The sequence below is a fragment of the Mycetomoellerius zeteki genome, unplaced genomic scaffold (genome assembly GCF_001594055.1).
Source record: "Mycetomoellerius zeteki isolate Tzet28-1 unplaced genomic scaffold, Tzet1.0 scaffold151, whole genome shotgun sequence".
NCBI classification, from domain to species: domain Eukaryota; kingdom Metazoa; phylum Arthropoda; class Insecta; order Hymenoptera; family Formicidae; genus Mycetomoellerius; species Mycetomoellerius zeteki.
Window position 1 is genome coordinate 1,171,450 of NW_017256458.1, and position 16,016 is coordinate 1,187,465.

General features: G+C 35.8%; 1 protein-coding gene across 1 annotated transcript in view; it reads right to left on the reverse strand.

Moving 5' to 3' along the window:
* Positions 1 to 15,488, reverse strand: part of pxb (putative Hedgehog signaling attenuator pxb) — a 111,599-nt gene extending 96,111 nt beyond the window's left edge. Inside the window, exon 1 of the mRNA XM_018444651.1 lies at positions 15,222 to 15,488. The gene's annotated coding sequence lies outside the window, so the exon portion shown is untranslated. The remainder of the gene's footprint in view (positions 1 to 15,221) is intronic.
* Positions 15,489 to 16,016: the final 528 nt, after the last annotated feature.

Consider the following 16,016-nt stretch of genomic DNA (forward strand, 5'->3'; position numbering starts at 1 on the left):
TTAATTTAATTGTTATTGTTTTGACAGTTACATCACTATCATTGGAAATTGCTTTAATAATGAATCTCTCATTATTACGTCACACATTACAATTGAAAATTATAACTTTTTATTTATCTCTTCCATGAATCTCATATTTATATTTACGCAATTATATTTATGCGTTTTATTATGTAATGTACACATCTGATTTGTGGGAATTTTTGATTGTTTTGCGCTTATGATTGTCTCAACCCTTCAGGTCTGTTTTACCTAAACATGATCTCCACAATGAACCGCACTGAGAGGAATATGACGAGCGTCTCACGAGCTAACGGTTTATGCAGCGTAATGCAGCGCGCTACGTAACATATGCGCTTCATTTCTATGTAATATGTCCTGAAGTATATATAACCTTAGTACATATGTCTCGTTCTCCACATGTACCTATAGTGTTCCGCAGCTGTTGACTTGCATTATTTTAATGAGGATTTATTTCTATGAATGAGCCCGAGTCGATTCTTCCTGGATCTTAATCGTAACTTCATTTCTTTATTTCTGACATCAATATCAGATAAACAGGTCGAATATTTCGTTGAATAAACTATATATTAACATTCAAAATAACCAAAACACTAAATTCCATATTCCATTCGGATATTTGTATCCATGAATCTCGAAGAATGAGAACTCTTCGATTTTCTATTGTCTAATATTAGCATCTACTTGTTATCGAGATGAGAGGATCGGTACAATCTTCGTGTAGATATGTGGCTATAGTACACCAGGTAGATGGGACGAAGAGACGTCGAGGATCATGAGAACATAACTCTCGCGGAAAAGACTCAAGGCGACCTCATCTCTATGTTAATCTTTCCTCCGCCCCACGAAAACTCTCCGCGCCCTTAGCCCGAGGCGTTCCTACAGAGGAGGACCGGGGAATGCGCCTTCCTCCTCCTTCGCCGTTCGCGCGGCTCGTTTGCGGCTTCGAGGCTAGCCGGTTAGCCCGGCTTCAACCTGGTGGACCACACCGACGCAAACGACTCCGTGATATTTGTTCGCGCGACTGGAAATAGGATACGCGCCAAGTGGCGAGCACCATTCGCGATCGGTATCGTGGGCGACGGAGAACGGGAACCAACAACAGAGTTAACAAAAAAAAAATCGTCAGCTTCGACGTTGTTCTAAGGTGCATTTTCCATGTTACGAGCGATACCAATAATGATTTTTGTCCCATCGATATTGACTCAATATCTTTTCATGAATTTTCTAACAGTAGTTAGTAAAATCATTCTGTTAAATTATAATAAATTAGAATAAGGCCCGATTGTTCATTTTCTGGTTAACTTGTGGTTAGACTTAATCTGATGATAATGTAAAAATTGCATTTTTTGGCTATGTTTAACTAAACTAATGGTTTTATAGTGAGAAACTTTTAAGTTTTTTAGTTTAGTGTTATTAATTATTATAGCTAAAAAAAACACGATTTTTACCTTATCATCAGGTTAAGTCTAATCAGAAAATAAAAGGCCGAGCCTAAAAGATAATCATCCAGTTAAATGAGGTAAAGTCTAAACCACAAATTAATCAGAAAATGAAAAATCTGGCCTAAGCAGACTAAAGAGAGAATAATCTGCGAGATTATATTGTCAATTAAAAATCAATGACTGAAAATTAAACATAGTACTAAATCAGTGTACGAATATTCACTTTCTGTAGATATAACTGTTGCTTTTTTGGGAATTAAAACTCTTTTTTTTTAACTTAGGAAACTAATTCCATGATCTCAATACTTGTTTCCTGTAAATCACGCACGAGAATGTGGCATGCGATAAAAAGAATCGCTAGGTCGAAGAGACATCTCGTTAAAAACGGGCATAGATATCAATAAATGTCCGCGTGTAACAGGGAGAGTGAATCTTTCGGTGTTCACGGTTGAAGGAATTAAAACGTGTGCGGCACCAACACGCATCTTTTATACGCTCGCTTGCGCTCATATTATATTTATGGCGAGGATTTTTCCCGGGCGCGCACGTGCGTTACGCGCGAAAATTATAGCACGTAGGTGTTCGCCGTTTCCCGACTTCGCAGATACACGGATCGTTAAACGCGATGAATTTACGCACGCGTCTTTTCACGACGTAGTTCGGCACCACGGCTGATTTTATTATCATATGTTTCGCGCCTACATCTATGAGTCGCATTTAAACGATCGGATGGCTCGCGATATATATGTCAGAGATGAATAAGACGTATCAAATACAGGATCTTTTACGAAGGAGAGAAATTTAGAAAGGACATTTTAATTTATAGTCAAGCTGTTCTTTACAAAAATGTCAGTTGACGTCATTAAACTATGAATTAATTGATCGCAATAAATGTAGAAAAATATAAATATGTGATATTCATTAAAATTAATAGCAAATTTTATAAAAGATACATGGAAAAAATGATTTTGTTGAGATATTTTAAAAATTTGAAATATTTAATTGTAAGATTTAAATTTCTAAAAAATGTAACTTTGAAATATAACTTTTTTTTGTGGATTTTCGAAATTAAAAATAACAATAGGAACAAAGTAAATGAAAGCACAGCCTGGTTAGCAATTTGTAGTCAAGCTTTTCTTCCAAAATCTTAGTTAACGTCATTAAACTATGAACTAATTAATTGCAATGAATGTAAAAAAATAATGTGTATAATGTTCATTAAAATTAATGGTAAATTTCATAAAAAATACACGAAAAGAATGATTTTGCTGAAATATTTAAAACATCTGAAATACTCGTCTCTAAGATTTAAGCCTCTAAAAAATGTAGCTTTGACTGCCAACTTGTGTGTGAAAACAACAATAGGAATCAAACAAGGTGAATGAGAGTACAGTATGATTAGCAATTTTAAATTAGTAAAATTTAGCTAAATACACATTTGAAAAAAAATTGTATTAGATTATCAAGATATGTAGAAAATTGAAGCATAATGAGCAATACTATAAAAAATATTCTAGTAACCAGCTTGCGCGTTCCACATAATTATTTTGATAGGTCAACAAAATTATTTTCAAATTTATTATCTAGAGTGTGTGTTTTAGATATACTTTATTAAAACTGTTCTTTCCGTGTCGTTATTTCGAGTGATTCTATACATATATCAAGCAAGGAAGAATGAAATATGATATTCACAATATTGATCGACGTATTTTACGAACCAATCTATATGAATCTTAATCTTAGAGCTTCGAGGTTACCAAAAGGTCAATGATAGTGCGGGATCCGAAAGGTATAAGAAGGGAGGAGGGTCAGGAAAGCTCAACGAGATATGAGATATGAAATTATTTACAAGCCCGACCAATAAGCTATCAGAAAGCTATTAAAAGTTTTCGCGATCTAGAAATAACGTCTGCACCCGGCGGGGTCCTCCCCGAGGAATGATCCACCCCTCTCCACGACCCAAGCTCTATTCCCGATAACGTCTCTACGATATGAGAGGGATGCGTGCCGTTTAAACGACTTTTTCCCTTTATTTCCAGCGCTTTTCTTCTGGCCGCATGTCACTGCTGCCAGGAAGAAGAAGCACTTCCGGCGTCCAGCGTTGAAACGCGTTCGACGGAAACCACCGCCACCGCGGCCGGCGAAGATCCTCCGTCTTCTTCTTCATTTTCTTTCTCGCGCAACTACCTCGACGGGCAATTTCTCTTTTCGTACAGCAAACGCTTCGTAGTGTCAGTGGATTGTCTAAATCAGAGGTTCTCAACCAACACAAAATCAAAAGGATACATATGAAATCCATATAGATGACGAAGCAGAATTTCATTGAATTTGTCGATCAAATAACTCGCAAACTAATTGATATAACATTTAACATAATCTGATCATTTTGGACTAAATTCTGAAATATTAAATTAATGGTTATCTTTTCGTTCATTTGATTAAATTCAGTTCCTTTCATTAATCTCGTTTAAATGTTCGATGATGCTGCATGTATAATATGTAATATGTTATGTATTCGAACGCAGATATATATTAATTTCTGTATAAATTTTATTTGAAAAAATTAGCACAAATTAGATAAAACAGTGACGACTTTTTGTGCTCTTTTAGAAACGCTTAAAGCTCCAGATTACGAATTGTCGTTTCACGTTGAAACTTAGTTATTTGAAATTATTAGAATATCGAATTTTACATAAATCGAAATTCGGAAATCGGAAATGCTGAAATTCGCGAAATGCTGAAATTGTCTATTATTCTTTTTTTTTTACATAGAAATTGCTTCTCGTTTCCGTCGTTATCAGTTCAGTCCATTTTGTTTTCCACAATAGCGTCGTTTGCGCATTCTGTCGAAAGCGATTATTAACTCACTCTCTTGTTTCTCTCAGTTGAATATTTATTTTTTCTGTCGCGATGGTCGTGACCATTTTTTTCGAAGAATTAAAATTTAGCACAAAGACCATCTCACGAAAAAAAGCTCGCTTGAAAAATGACTCGGGATAAAGATTTAATGACCGCAATTATTTACGTCGGTGGTAAAACGTGTTGCCGGATTTTGTACCTCATGTGAAACGAGAAACAGCACCTAGCGCAGTCGAATGGTCGGCCATTCAGATTCAAATTTCGATAGGTCGTTCGAAGTACCACCGATTCATATTCGATCCGGTCCGAACTTTGCGTTTACGAACATCTGGACAATGCAACGTGAAATCGAGAGGATTGTTGATGCAACAAACAAAATTCAATTTTGAAAGAATAATCTTTCAAAAGGACAATAAAAAAATTACTATAGAAATTCTGCAATTTAACAAAATGAGTTTAAATAGTCATAAATTTTCTAATGTTCATTCGATCTTCTTTTATCACGATTTTTTCAATAATTTTTACATCAGTTCATACTTATGTTTATATAATAAGTAATACAAAAATTTAATTGGCTCATTGATTAATTGGCATTTTTTTCATTTTTTCCAGTAAGACTAAAACAAGATAAAACTTCGTATGACATACGAATCATTTTTCTAACTCCACAAATTTTGCGTGGAGGGTATAGAAATATTTTGGCAATCTTATCGAATTGTCCCTTACGAGGACGTCGATACTTCCATCACAACCCCCACAATTACCAGATAGAAAGCTCCAAGTACGAATAGGGACGACATGTTTCGGTCGAAGGTTTCGCGAAAGTGTAGAAACAAAGTTGGCACCCTCGTTGTTATCGAAATTCCACGAGGGTTCTTTCAATTTCTCTGTTAGATGTGTCCCCTGCAAACTATTTCATTCACGTGATATGTATCAATTCACGTTCTCGCCTCGAACGTTTTACTGGAAAAAAAGCAAAACCGAAAAAAACATATTGCAATTTATGATTCTAAAAAATAAGCGTAGTTATTATAAATTTAAGAATTAATAAGTATATTAATTTATATTTTCTATAGTTTCTGGTGTCTCTCGAGAGTCGTCATTAAACACATCTGACGGTGCTGTCATATGTGTTTAATGAACGTCGGTAATAATAACCACGGCGGATCGTGAGCCACCCTCTCGTCAAGGCAAGATCTCGATCGAGTTGCCCTCCATCCTCTTTCCCGCAATGGTTAGAAGTTACGAACTCCTCCCGGAGATCGTTTAATTCGAGCTGCCGCCGGCGTCGAAAGGGAAGGTAACGGGATACCTAAAACTCCGTCACCCTCAAGACGCCGGCAAGCCACCCCCGTAAGTTCTTCCGCCACCATCGCCGCCTCTCCTTCTTACTTTTACCCCCATGAGTCTGCGGGGAGAGCTTTTGCACGCACTCGTGTCTCGAGTTTCTCACCGGTGCTTTATTAAGACGAAGTCTCTCCCCTTAATGGAAACGATTTTGGCAAGCTTGCATGCTACACTAACAGGATAGCGAGCACGCCGCTAAGGGATGCCAGGGACACCGATGTGATTTCAGTGAAGGCAATCTTGGTCTTTGCTAATCTTAGTACGCCTCAACGGGCGTTAGTAACCTTGCGATTTCATGGATACATAAATAACGAGACTGTTTTGGGCCACGTAAAGTCGAGTTGCATTTCGCAAAGAGTGTAACAAATGTGAAAATAACGTTTTCGATACTTTTCATTGGATAAAATTTTTTTCCTCTATCTACAATATAAGTTTGTTCACGTTGAAATTCTCAAAATTTTTGCACTTAAAATGAGATAAATACATATTCAGGTGTTGAAAAGAGAGAAAATAAAGAAAAATTCTGAATACAAAAAATGTAAACAACACATAAACAGACCTTATAATAAGAATTTTCTTATTTATCTTCAAATTTGTTGAAAACCAGCGTATATATTAAAAAGAATAATAAATTAAATGTATTTGCAAAGTTAATTTAGTCTCAGAGATTAAGAATTTGCAGCATATTAATAAAAAAATGCGTACATGCATAAAAAATTTTAGTCATTTTCCCTGTTTTTATATCAGAAAGCGCATAAAAAGCTTAAGGAAAATAACATATATTATTTAGGTGACCAATACTGAGAGAAAGGATTTTATTAATTTAACAAGCCATGCACCAGTAACTTTAACAAATAATTTCTTCATATAGACAATAAATTATATTGATTTAATTTGTTGTAATTGTTGCTAGTCTGCTATTCCAACCGTTTATTAGTAACAGAAGTAATTTATGTAAAACCTGACCTATTTTTTGATAGATTTTTTTATCAGCAATACTGATTATTTTGAGTAAATCGTGTATTATTAATAAATCGGATAATGAGAAATTATAACTGAGAAATAATAACTGATCGATCCGTTTTCCCATAAAATCATCACATATTTTGTCATCCCTATAACGAACTCATTTCTCTCCGTGAATAATTATATCGCTTATTCTCTACATTTTCGACACGCTATATCTCGATAATAAGCGCGAATACGAGTCCATGAAACGTAAAGCGACGAGAGACGAAGAACTTTTATCACGCGCGACATCGCATTAACGCGCGCTCGTATCGGAACTTCCGGTTACCCGAAACGCGTCTCGCTGTCGTAGGAATCGCCCATTATTCGCGGACTCTCTCTCCACCCCGGTCGTAAAAGTACTTCCTCTAGTCTAGGAAGAGAAGGAAGAGGAGGAAGAGCGAGCGGACGACCGGCCGGACCGGGGACACTAATCGCGATGGGCTTAACGAGTGATAAAGCCCGAGCTCGTGTGTCCATCGGGTAAACGTTGCTGGCTCCCATCCGTCGTAAACTCGGTTTAAGTGGAATCGCCGCGACGAGGAAGTCCGCAACATTTCACTAGCCACAGGAACAAAACGACGCGGAATCATTCGTCAGTTTCCACTAAAAACTATTTATTCTAATTTCGTTTCTATGCAATGAGGAAAGGTTTTAATTGTGATAAATATATAAATTCTAGATATTTGAAAGAAAATTAGCGAAAGCGATGAAGCAAAAGTGAGTCCCCGATTCAATGTAGAAATATTCAATTTTATTATTATTTCATTACTTTATTCAATTATTCCTTCCTTATAAAAATTCATGCACATCTAATAAAAGTCGGCCGTTACTTGAGTTTTGATAATAATGATCTTATATCCCCCCCTCGATGTATGAGAGATATATAATTTTCAAAATTACATAAATGACTGTACATTCAAAATATCGTATATGCAAGATAAAATAAGATAGTGAGAAAGAGTTATATTCTCTTCTATCGTCATATTTCACGTGTCGGTTACATGGCTAGATCGTTCTTGATACAGCTCTGTTCGGCTACGGTATACGGTATATAAATGCAGAAATAGCTGGCATGAAATTCGCAGTGAATTACGCGGTATAGCGAATATACGGGAAATTTCAGCAATTTCGTCCGTACGAACATTAATCCGAGTAGACGTGAATTAGCAGAACCTTAACACGGTATACTGGGTGTTCCGGAAAATATTAGATCCGCAGTTAGTTAGATACAGTGATGATGACATAAAGAAAGTTCTTCGTTTTAGTTGTTATTTTATAATACAAAATATAAACACACGAAAGTGAAAAAAGCCATAGTCGGTCAAGACGGTTCTTTATGTCTAATTCATGTTTCTCTCTTGTGAAAAAAAATATACCACAAAACTATCTAATTAAACGATGTGTTAATAGAAACTAACAGAATAATTTATAAAAATTTATAAAACAATTTTTTTTAGAGAAATTTTCTTTTACGTTTCTTTAGAGTGCGAAGAGATGCAAACGCATCTTTGTGCATCGGCTTGTGTCTCCACCTCGTGGCCGAGTTGCCACACTTCCGTTTCATCTACTCCAGCTACGTGAAGAATTCTTTTAATTTTAATATATATCAGTTTTCCATTTGTCCCTCTCGAAATAATACTTTGTATAAAAATACATATTCTCGAAATGTTCTCGGAATGTTAGTGTAATTTTTCCACTCTAAAAACAAAAAATATAATAAAATAATTTTTTTTGCGCAATTTCAATATCGTTTTTTTTTTCGCAATGTTTGCGAGCTTATAACGACAGCAAGTAAAATAACCCATTTTGAGCAATTTCAGTTTGTATACAGAATTATAAATATTAGCAAACTTTTTCGATGAGATTGCGTCTAGCTTTAGTAATTTTTTTTCATGTGGATTATTTTTCGGAAAAATAAAAGTTAAAATTCCAATATACGCACGTACGCTTTCAGCAGCTTTTTTATGTATGAATTTTGCTCTGATTGATTAACTAAACATTTCTCGTTTACATCACGCCAGTCTTATATGATGTTGGAATGGACATAAACTCGCTAACTACTCAGTTGTATAGTTTATAACTAAAGCCATTCGTATTATTCCGTGGCTTAGAGATAGAATAGTGTCGCGGGTTTAGATATAGATTTCTCTTTCTATCATCAGGTCAGAACGAGATTGATTGTTTAACTTCTGAATCAGCGAATTATCTTCGCGATTACGGGAATATATTTTTTCATATGACGTATTTTTGGAATTGTTTTTTGAGACATGATTGTAATTTACAGTTTCTGAAAAACTATCGATTTTGTATAAGAAAAAGTTTTTTCGACGTTATGTGTCGTGATTTATTACAACTGCAATATAGAGAAAAGTCGCCGATACCGACATACCACTTTATTTTTAAACAATATTCTTAAACAAAGGATAAAAATAAAACTTTAAAAACGTAAGTACAAACTGAAAAGTGTCTTCTATCAGATAGTATGTGCAGTTTTTATAATACTGTTTGCAATTTTGCAATAATTAATTTTTTCGTAAGGTAAGTAAAAATGAGCGTCTCCAAAACTGACACAGTAGGCAGTATTCACATGCTACGTATTCAAATTCTTTTTATTTTACAAGCATTATCTGTATAAAGTACCTATAAGTGAATGTACATATATAAGATTTCCAAAATCTTTTCACTTCATTATAAAACATTTTTATTGAATTATATGCATATTTATTTTATGCTGTTCTGCAAGATACAAATATGTAATGCGATAGTTTTTCAAGAGTTTTTTATATATGCATGATTGCCTTCAGCTCCAATAGATTTATTTGACATTATAAAGCAACATTATAAAAATTAAGTTAGCTCATGGTGTTTTACAGACAGGTGTGGCGGTTTATGCTGCACCTCAATTTTAAATTTAAAATCGTATTATGAAAAGACTAAGAGAAAAAATAATATAAATAAAACTGATTCAGGAAACTACAAGCATTTAAAACGACGTAATATTATCAATAATATAGTCACTATTAAACCATGCAATTTGCAAAAGAAAATCGTAAGAATTTTATTTTCGCTTTCGTAAAATTCGTTTTTAGCTGATTTGGTATAGAAACAAGCCACAAATATACGAATTATGAGTTTATACTTCTTTAGTTAATTAAACAGATCATGATTTTATTAGTATTAATAAAGTGCAATAGTTAGTTTCTGAGAAATAAAGGGGTGTCACTTTAGGAAACCTATATCAGTATCGGCGACTTTCCTCTATCAGTTTCTCAGATTTAAATATTTTAATAAATATTAGACATTTATTTTGTTCATTTATTTGGAATTCTTTTAACTCTATTAGCACCTATTAGTTATCGGCATTATACATAAATCTTAAAACAAGAAATAATTTACAGCAAATGCCATAAATCAACTTTTTTTAACTGAAATCCAGAAAGTCGGGAGTTCCAGGTACAAACCTTGGCTGAGGCAATATTTTCGCAATAAATTATTCGCAGATTTTAAGATTTTCATTAACATCTAATTATTAATATTCTTATAAATATTAGCATAACAAATTATTAAATTACTTGTCAATTTAACAAAATAATATTACTACTCTGGTCCTGCTCATGGCATTTCAAGATCGAAAAAGATTTCGCGCAATATGCAGAATCAGATATGTATATAAATTCACACAGAAACTAAACACTAAGATCCTACTTTGACCGAACATAGGAATTTTCGTATTTAATTAGATTTATTCTCATCGGTTTAAATTCGTATCATATATTTTAACTAGAACTTCAAATAATGATTAATAAGGTGTCTAATATTTTTGGCCAAGGCTGTATATGATTCTTCAGAACCGCGCAAAAAAAAAGATACACAACAGACGAATATCTCGTTCGACAAAAATCCATTTAGCGTGTTTAGCTTAAGAACGCCTCGTCCGACGTAAGTCCGCTAACGCGTGCCGTTTCTTCGAGGATTTTCCGACGACGGAATAACGACCAAGCGATATGCGGGAACGACGTTGTTTTCAATCCGCTCGTTGGTCGTCAGGAGCTATCAGGATGATTCCGACGTCGTTGGTTAAATAGCTTTTGGCACCGAGCATCGGACACAGAGAGGATAGTAATTTTCTACATGAGAACGTGCACTCTATCTCTATGAGGACACCGATTCGATATCACGTTAGAGAAGACTGAAATAAAGTAAGTGCCGCGAATAAGGAGGCTGCGGGACATACTCGCATTTTCGCCGATGGGCACCCTCATAACTGTCTCTAATAACTGTCAGCCGCAGTCGCACTTATAAACTCCCGGATCCGGGATTCCTTCGCCGTCGCGACGAGATTAATCCCGAGCTCACCCACCCTTCCGGCCGAGTACGTTTACGTCGTAACTCTCTTTAATCCAAGAATAGAGTCGCGTTCTTCGCGCGAAGAAAGATACGCCGTTTCTTTCTGTATTGCTAGAAAAGAAATCCAGACTCGCGCACGGCGAAGTGCGAACTCGGCTAATTAACTTCCGCTCTTTCGTCGCGTGATGTTATTAATTCTTGACAAGCTAGATCGCGATTTAACTTTCTTTCTCGAAGAAAGAACGAAAATCGTATCACCGACGTGACATTCTGTTATTTAGACGCGCAAAATTAATTTTCCATGTCTATCTTTTCGCGAAGCTTACGATTACTTTCATCGAATTCTCACCATCCGTTCGCTACTCCATTTTTCTCTCTGCTTTCCTACATTTTTTTTAGTCGTCGGATCATACTGGCATTCTCTACGCTTCTCCCTTTTTCTTTCTAGTGTCTGGCGCGGTATTGAATCCGGACGTAGCGTAGAGCTATCGTGTTACGTTTACCGCGAAAAAATTCCAGTCTCGCTGATTCGATCAACCTGCCGCGAGGACGGTACGCCACATGAAACTCCAAAAAGATCATCAAGGAACTCTGCGAGAATCGTGTGTCATTTAAAGGAATAAAAACATAAATCATTATTTTATTTACGAAAAGTAGTAAATAAAAAGTAGATAAATCTCAGACTACTATTAATGTGTGCAGAAAAAACACGATCTTCTTATACCATATGTTGTTGACATTTAAAGTTATTCATATGATTATTTAAAGTTTTTAATTTAATTTTAATTTATTTCAATTTTATTGTAGTTATAATTAAAAAATTTTATATACCTATATATTCTAAAACACAAAAGATCTATAAAAATGCTACTTGATTATAAGAATCTCAAAAAATTCATTTTAATTCAACAAAATATGTTAAAAATAATATCACATATGTTATTGTGAGACGCTAAATTATATATATATATATTTATATATTTATATGTATACATATATATACACAAAATAAGAACTCAGTACTTGATTCGATTGAAGTTGTAACGTCCGTGGAGATTTTCGCGGATTTCAAGCGCGCAGTTTATGATACTTGTATTGGGAAATTCGAGACGTAAAATTCAATCGGAATACACTCAAGGAAATAACAAGAAGCCGCAACTTAACTCGATCGAGGACCCACGTAGTGATCTTTGCGGGTTTCCATATATTATACAATATACATATATTATACGCGCTGGCGTAAAAAATGTCATACTATTTAATTATTTATTTATTCGATACTCTAGTTTTTTCAGGCTTTGATAATTAATTCTATACCAGTTCTACACCAATTTTGTTAGAAATAAATGTGATATATAAAGCAAACAATTTGACAATATTTCGTACACCACTTTGTACGAAGCTGCACTGAGAAAAATTGAACCAGAAATTAAAAATTTAACCAGAAAATTGTCTGGTTAAATCTATTAAAATTCTAATTGAGATTACCGGAATTCTGATTAATTTAATCTGAATCTTCTGGTTTGTCCATTTTCAACCAAACCATTTTTCTCAGTGTGAATCTTTTAATGAAAAAATCATCAATTAAAAAATAACTATAAATTATGATGTCAATCGACAGAGAACGCAGGTATTTTTAAAGTATTCCCTTTCAGGATAAAGAATTGAAGTGGAACTAATTCACAATAAAGATTCCTGTCACTCGATGTGCTTGGAAAACAAGAAGTGCAAGTTGCAGAAGAAGTCGAGCGTAACGTGAAATTTTCACTATTTTCGGAAACGCTATGGTGAGATGGCTGAACTCGTCGAGGAAAAATCCTTGTCGCCCAAATGCACTCAAGAAAATAACAAGAAGTCGAGCGATTGGAATCGGTTAAAGGCAAAACGTGGCACGGGGACCCTTCACGAGGTCGATGAGAAAAATTTCTATGACGGAGAATGCACTTTCGTGGAATTAACGGAAGGGAACAGAATCAGACCTTGTTGAACGAGATGCGTAACGTGCATGATATAACACGTGGCTCGCAAAAACGACAATTTTTTGGTGAAATTGTAACGTGTACTTCACGTGAATTCACGATAAGATTCCTGCAACTTTATTGAATTTTTCCAGAACGGCGAGACACTCCCGATACTGAATTCCTCCTGATCGTCGAGATGCTTTCGCTGCAAGATGCTCCAAGACGCGCGGTCGATGAAAAGTGCAAGTACATGCGAAAGTCGCGACCACGATGCGTTAAAATCTCAGTTCACCGATGTTCCCAGCAGCTCGAGCGGCAGTAAAATTTTATCGCCTGTCCCGGATTTTCCCTCGGGAAAACACGCCTTCCCGAAACAGCGAGCTGAAATCTACGATTTTTATCAAGTCTGCAGTATCGAGTAAACCGAGAGCTTGTCTCAAAAGCACTTATTTTTTCTTAAGTATTAATTTTTATTATTACATGGAAATGACGGGTTTTATCAAAGCATTAAAAAATTTAGTAAGATACGGATTTGAAAATAATTTTATTGGACTATCAAAATAATTATGTAGAACGCTAAAAATAGTTACTAGAATGTAAAAACTTTTTGCAACATTGCTCATCATGCTTGACATTCTTATATAATTATTTTTATGACTCAACAAAATTATTTTCAGATTTGTATCTAGCTAAATTTTTAGATACTTCTAAAAATACAGCTAAATAATGTTTGTAATGCAAGTATAAATATAGTATCTGATCAAATTGCTATTTAAATAAATTAAATCGTGATAAGAAATCCGCGGATAATAAACCACAATATAAATGAATTTCATATATATTATAGTATTATATTATATTGAAAAATTGGAAGTTTTGAAATGAAATCCATTCAGAAAGAACGATTTTGCTAAAGTATCTAAAACTTTAGGTAGCTACTTTAGGTAGATCTGAAAACAATTTTGTTGAACTATCAAAAAAATTATATAGGACGCTAAAGTTTAATTAATGAGCAATGTTGCAAAAAGTTTTGACATTCTATCAACTTCAGTGTCCTACATAATTATTTTGATGATCCAGCGAAATTATTTTATATCTATATCTAGTTAAATTTGTAGATATGTAAAACCTTCTCTCTATGCATGATTATTACTTTCAATAATTGCGTTAATTCTTTTGTAATATGTCATTCTAACGCATATTTTAGATTCTGGAGACGTATTTTCAATCTAAATTATTACAATTATCGACAAAGAAAAGGTCGTTACTCCAAAAAGATCTCGCAGCACGAAATGTCGCAAATCCGCGATCGATCGCGCGATAATCCACGCGGAACGGGTCACTCATCCGCGCGAGGTGAGGCCCCTCGCGATGGAAATCGTCGCTCGTCGAGATGCTTTTAGGAGCGGATTCGAGGTAATCCTCTTTGCGCCGGGTTGCGCGAAAAAGGAAGACAGTAACGATGGTCGGTCGAGGGAGGACCGAAAAAACGGTGCGCGTTCTTCACGCTCCGAAACTCGCCACGTGATGCACGCGTTATTCGCACTCGCGTAAAGGATATTTTTAATTCCTCGTTTTTTATCGCTTTTTATTAAAACAAAAAGCTCTCTCTCAATCCAAAACCACATGTCCTCAATGAAAACGAATCTGCACCAATTACGAACGTTCGTTTCCAGATACCTTTATCCCGAGAATCGCAGTTACTGGCCCTTCGAAAGTTTCAGTTCGCATTTTGTTTGAATGGACTGGCCGGCACTGTACCGTTAAACACGTAATCTCATTCTCTTTCATTCTCATTATTATTCGAACTAGAATTTAAAAATTCTTCGTTACATCGCTGTTAAAAATTCATGTCTTTTATAAGTACCGCGATTACTTTTTTGCGCATTAACCCTGAATTTTTTACGTTATTTTTAAAATATCCAGGCAATTTCACGCTTTTTTCCCCCAATATTATTCACAGTCAACACCAAAGACGTCAAATATCTTCCATTTTTTACGAATCATATTCTTTTGTATATACTTTCTATTTTTGTTGAGTCGTATTCTCGAGTCAACTACCTGCTCCATTATCTTTCATAAGAATTCCTCGTTTATCGACGAAAATACAAAACTGATCGTTATCAAAGTCCGATATATTTCACTTTTGAGATAAGCCGCGGTATTATCTTCGTTGTCTCCAAGTTATTGAGGAACAATGACGATGACGTGATAAACGCGTGCCGCTTACCTTAGAAATCCGGCTGCAACTGCAGTGACGAAGTCGTCGATTCGCTACGAGCGCATCTCTGCCGCGGACGATTTTCTTTGCACTTGATTCCGCTCGCGCGACACCTTTCCGTGAATGGCGTGACAGAGTTGCAAGTTGTTGCAACCCTCTCCTTCGTTGTCACACAACTACTTTGCTAATAACACTAAGGACACAGATCGCAGAAGAAAATCGCACGACACTTCACTCGGCGATATTTCACTCGTCGATCCTCACACGTGAAATCGCTTCGCAAAGTTGATGCAGTACGAAGACGTACGGTACGAAGATGATGCAGTTGATGATATGTCTTCGCAGACGATACAGCGAAACCTAGGAAGCTGCATGCGGCAGCCATATGCAGCTCCGAGAAAGGTAATTCCCCGTTTGCAGTGTCGCGAGACGGTGTAGCGAAGGGCAGTCGCCAACTCTGTGCTGCTGAGGTCAGTAAACTCCGACCGGCGGCAAAGCGTCGGGCACTTTCTCGCTTACCGCGGAAAGACGGGGTAGAAATTGTGCGGTTATCACTCGCGACAGAACTCTCGAAGTCAAAACGCACTCAAGATGACGACGCACTGGCGAAGCACTTCGACTGCCTTTTCTTTTATCCTGAGATGAGCAACGTTATCGAAGGTACGTCGAACGTGGTTTTCACTCATCAGTTTTCGTACGGATCTTGCAATCCACCTTGTTGTTGTACTTTTCTACTTGCTCCGAGAGAATTTGAAAGATCCGTCCGGATGTGGATGATCTCGAACGAGTTTACTCACAACCGAG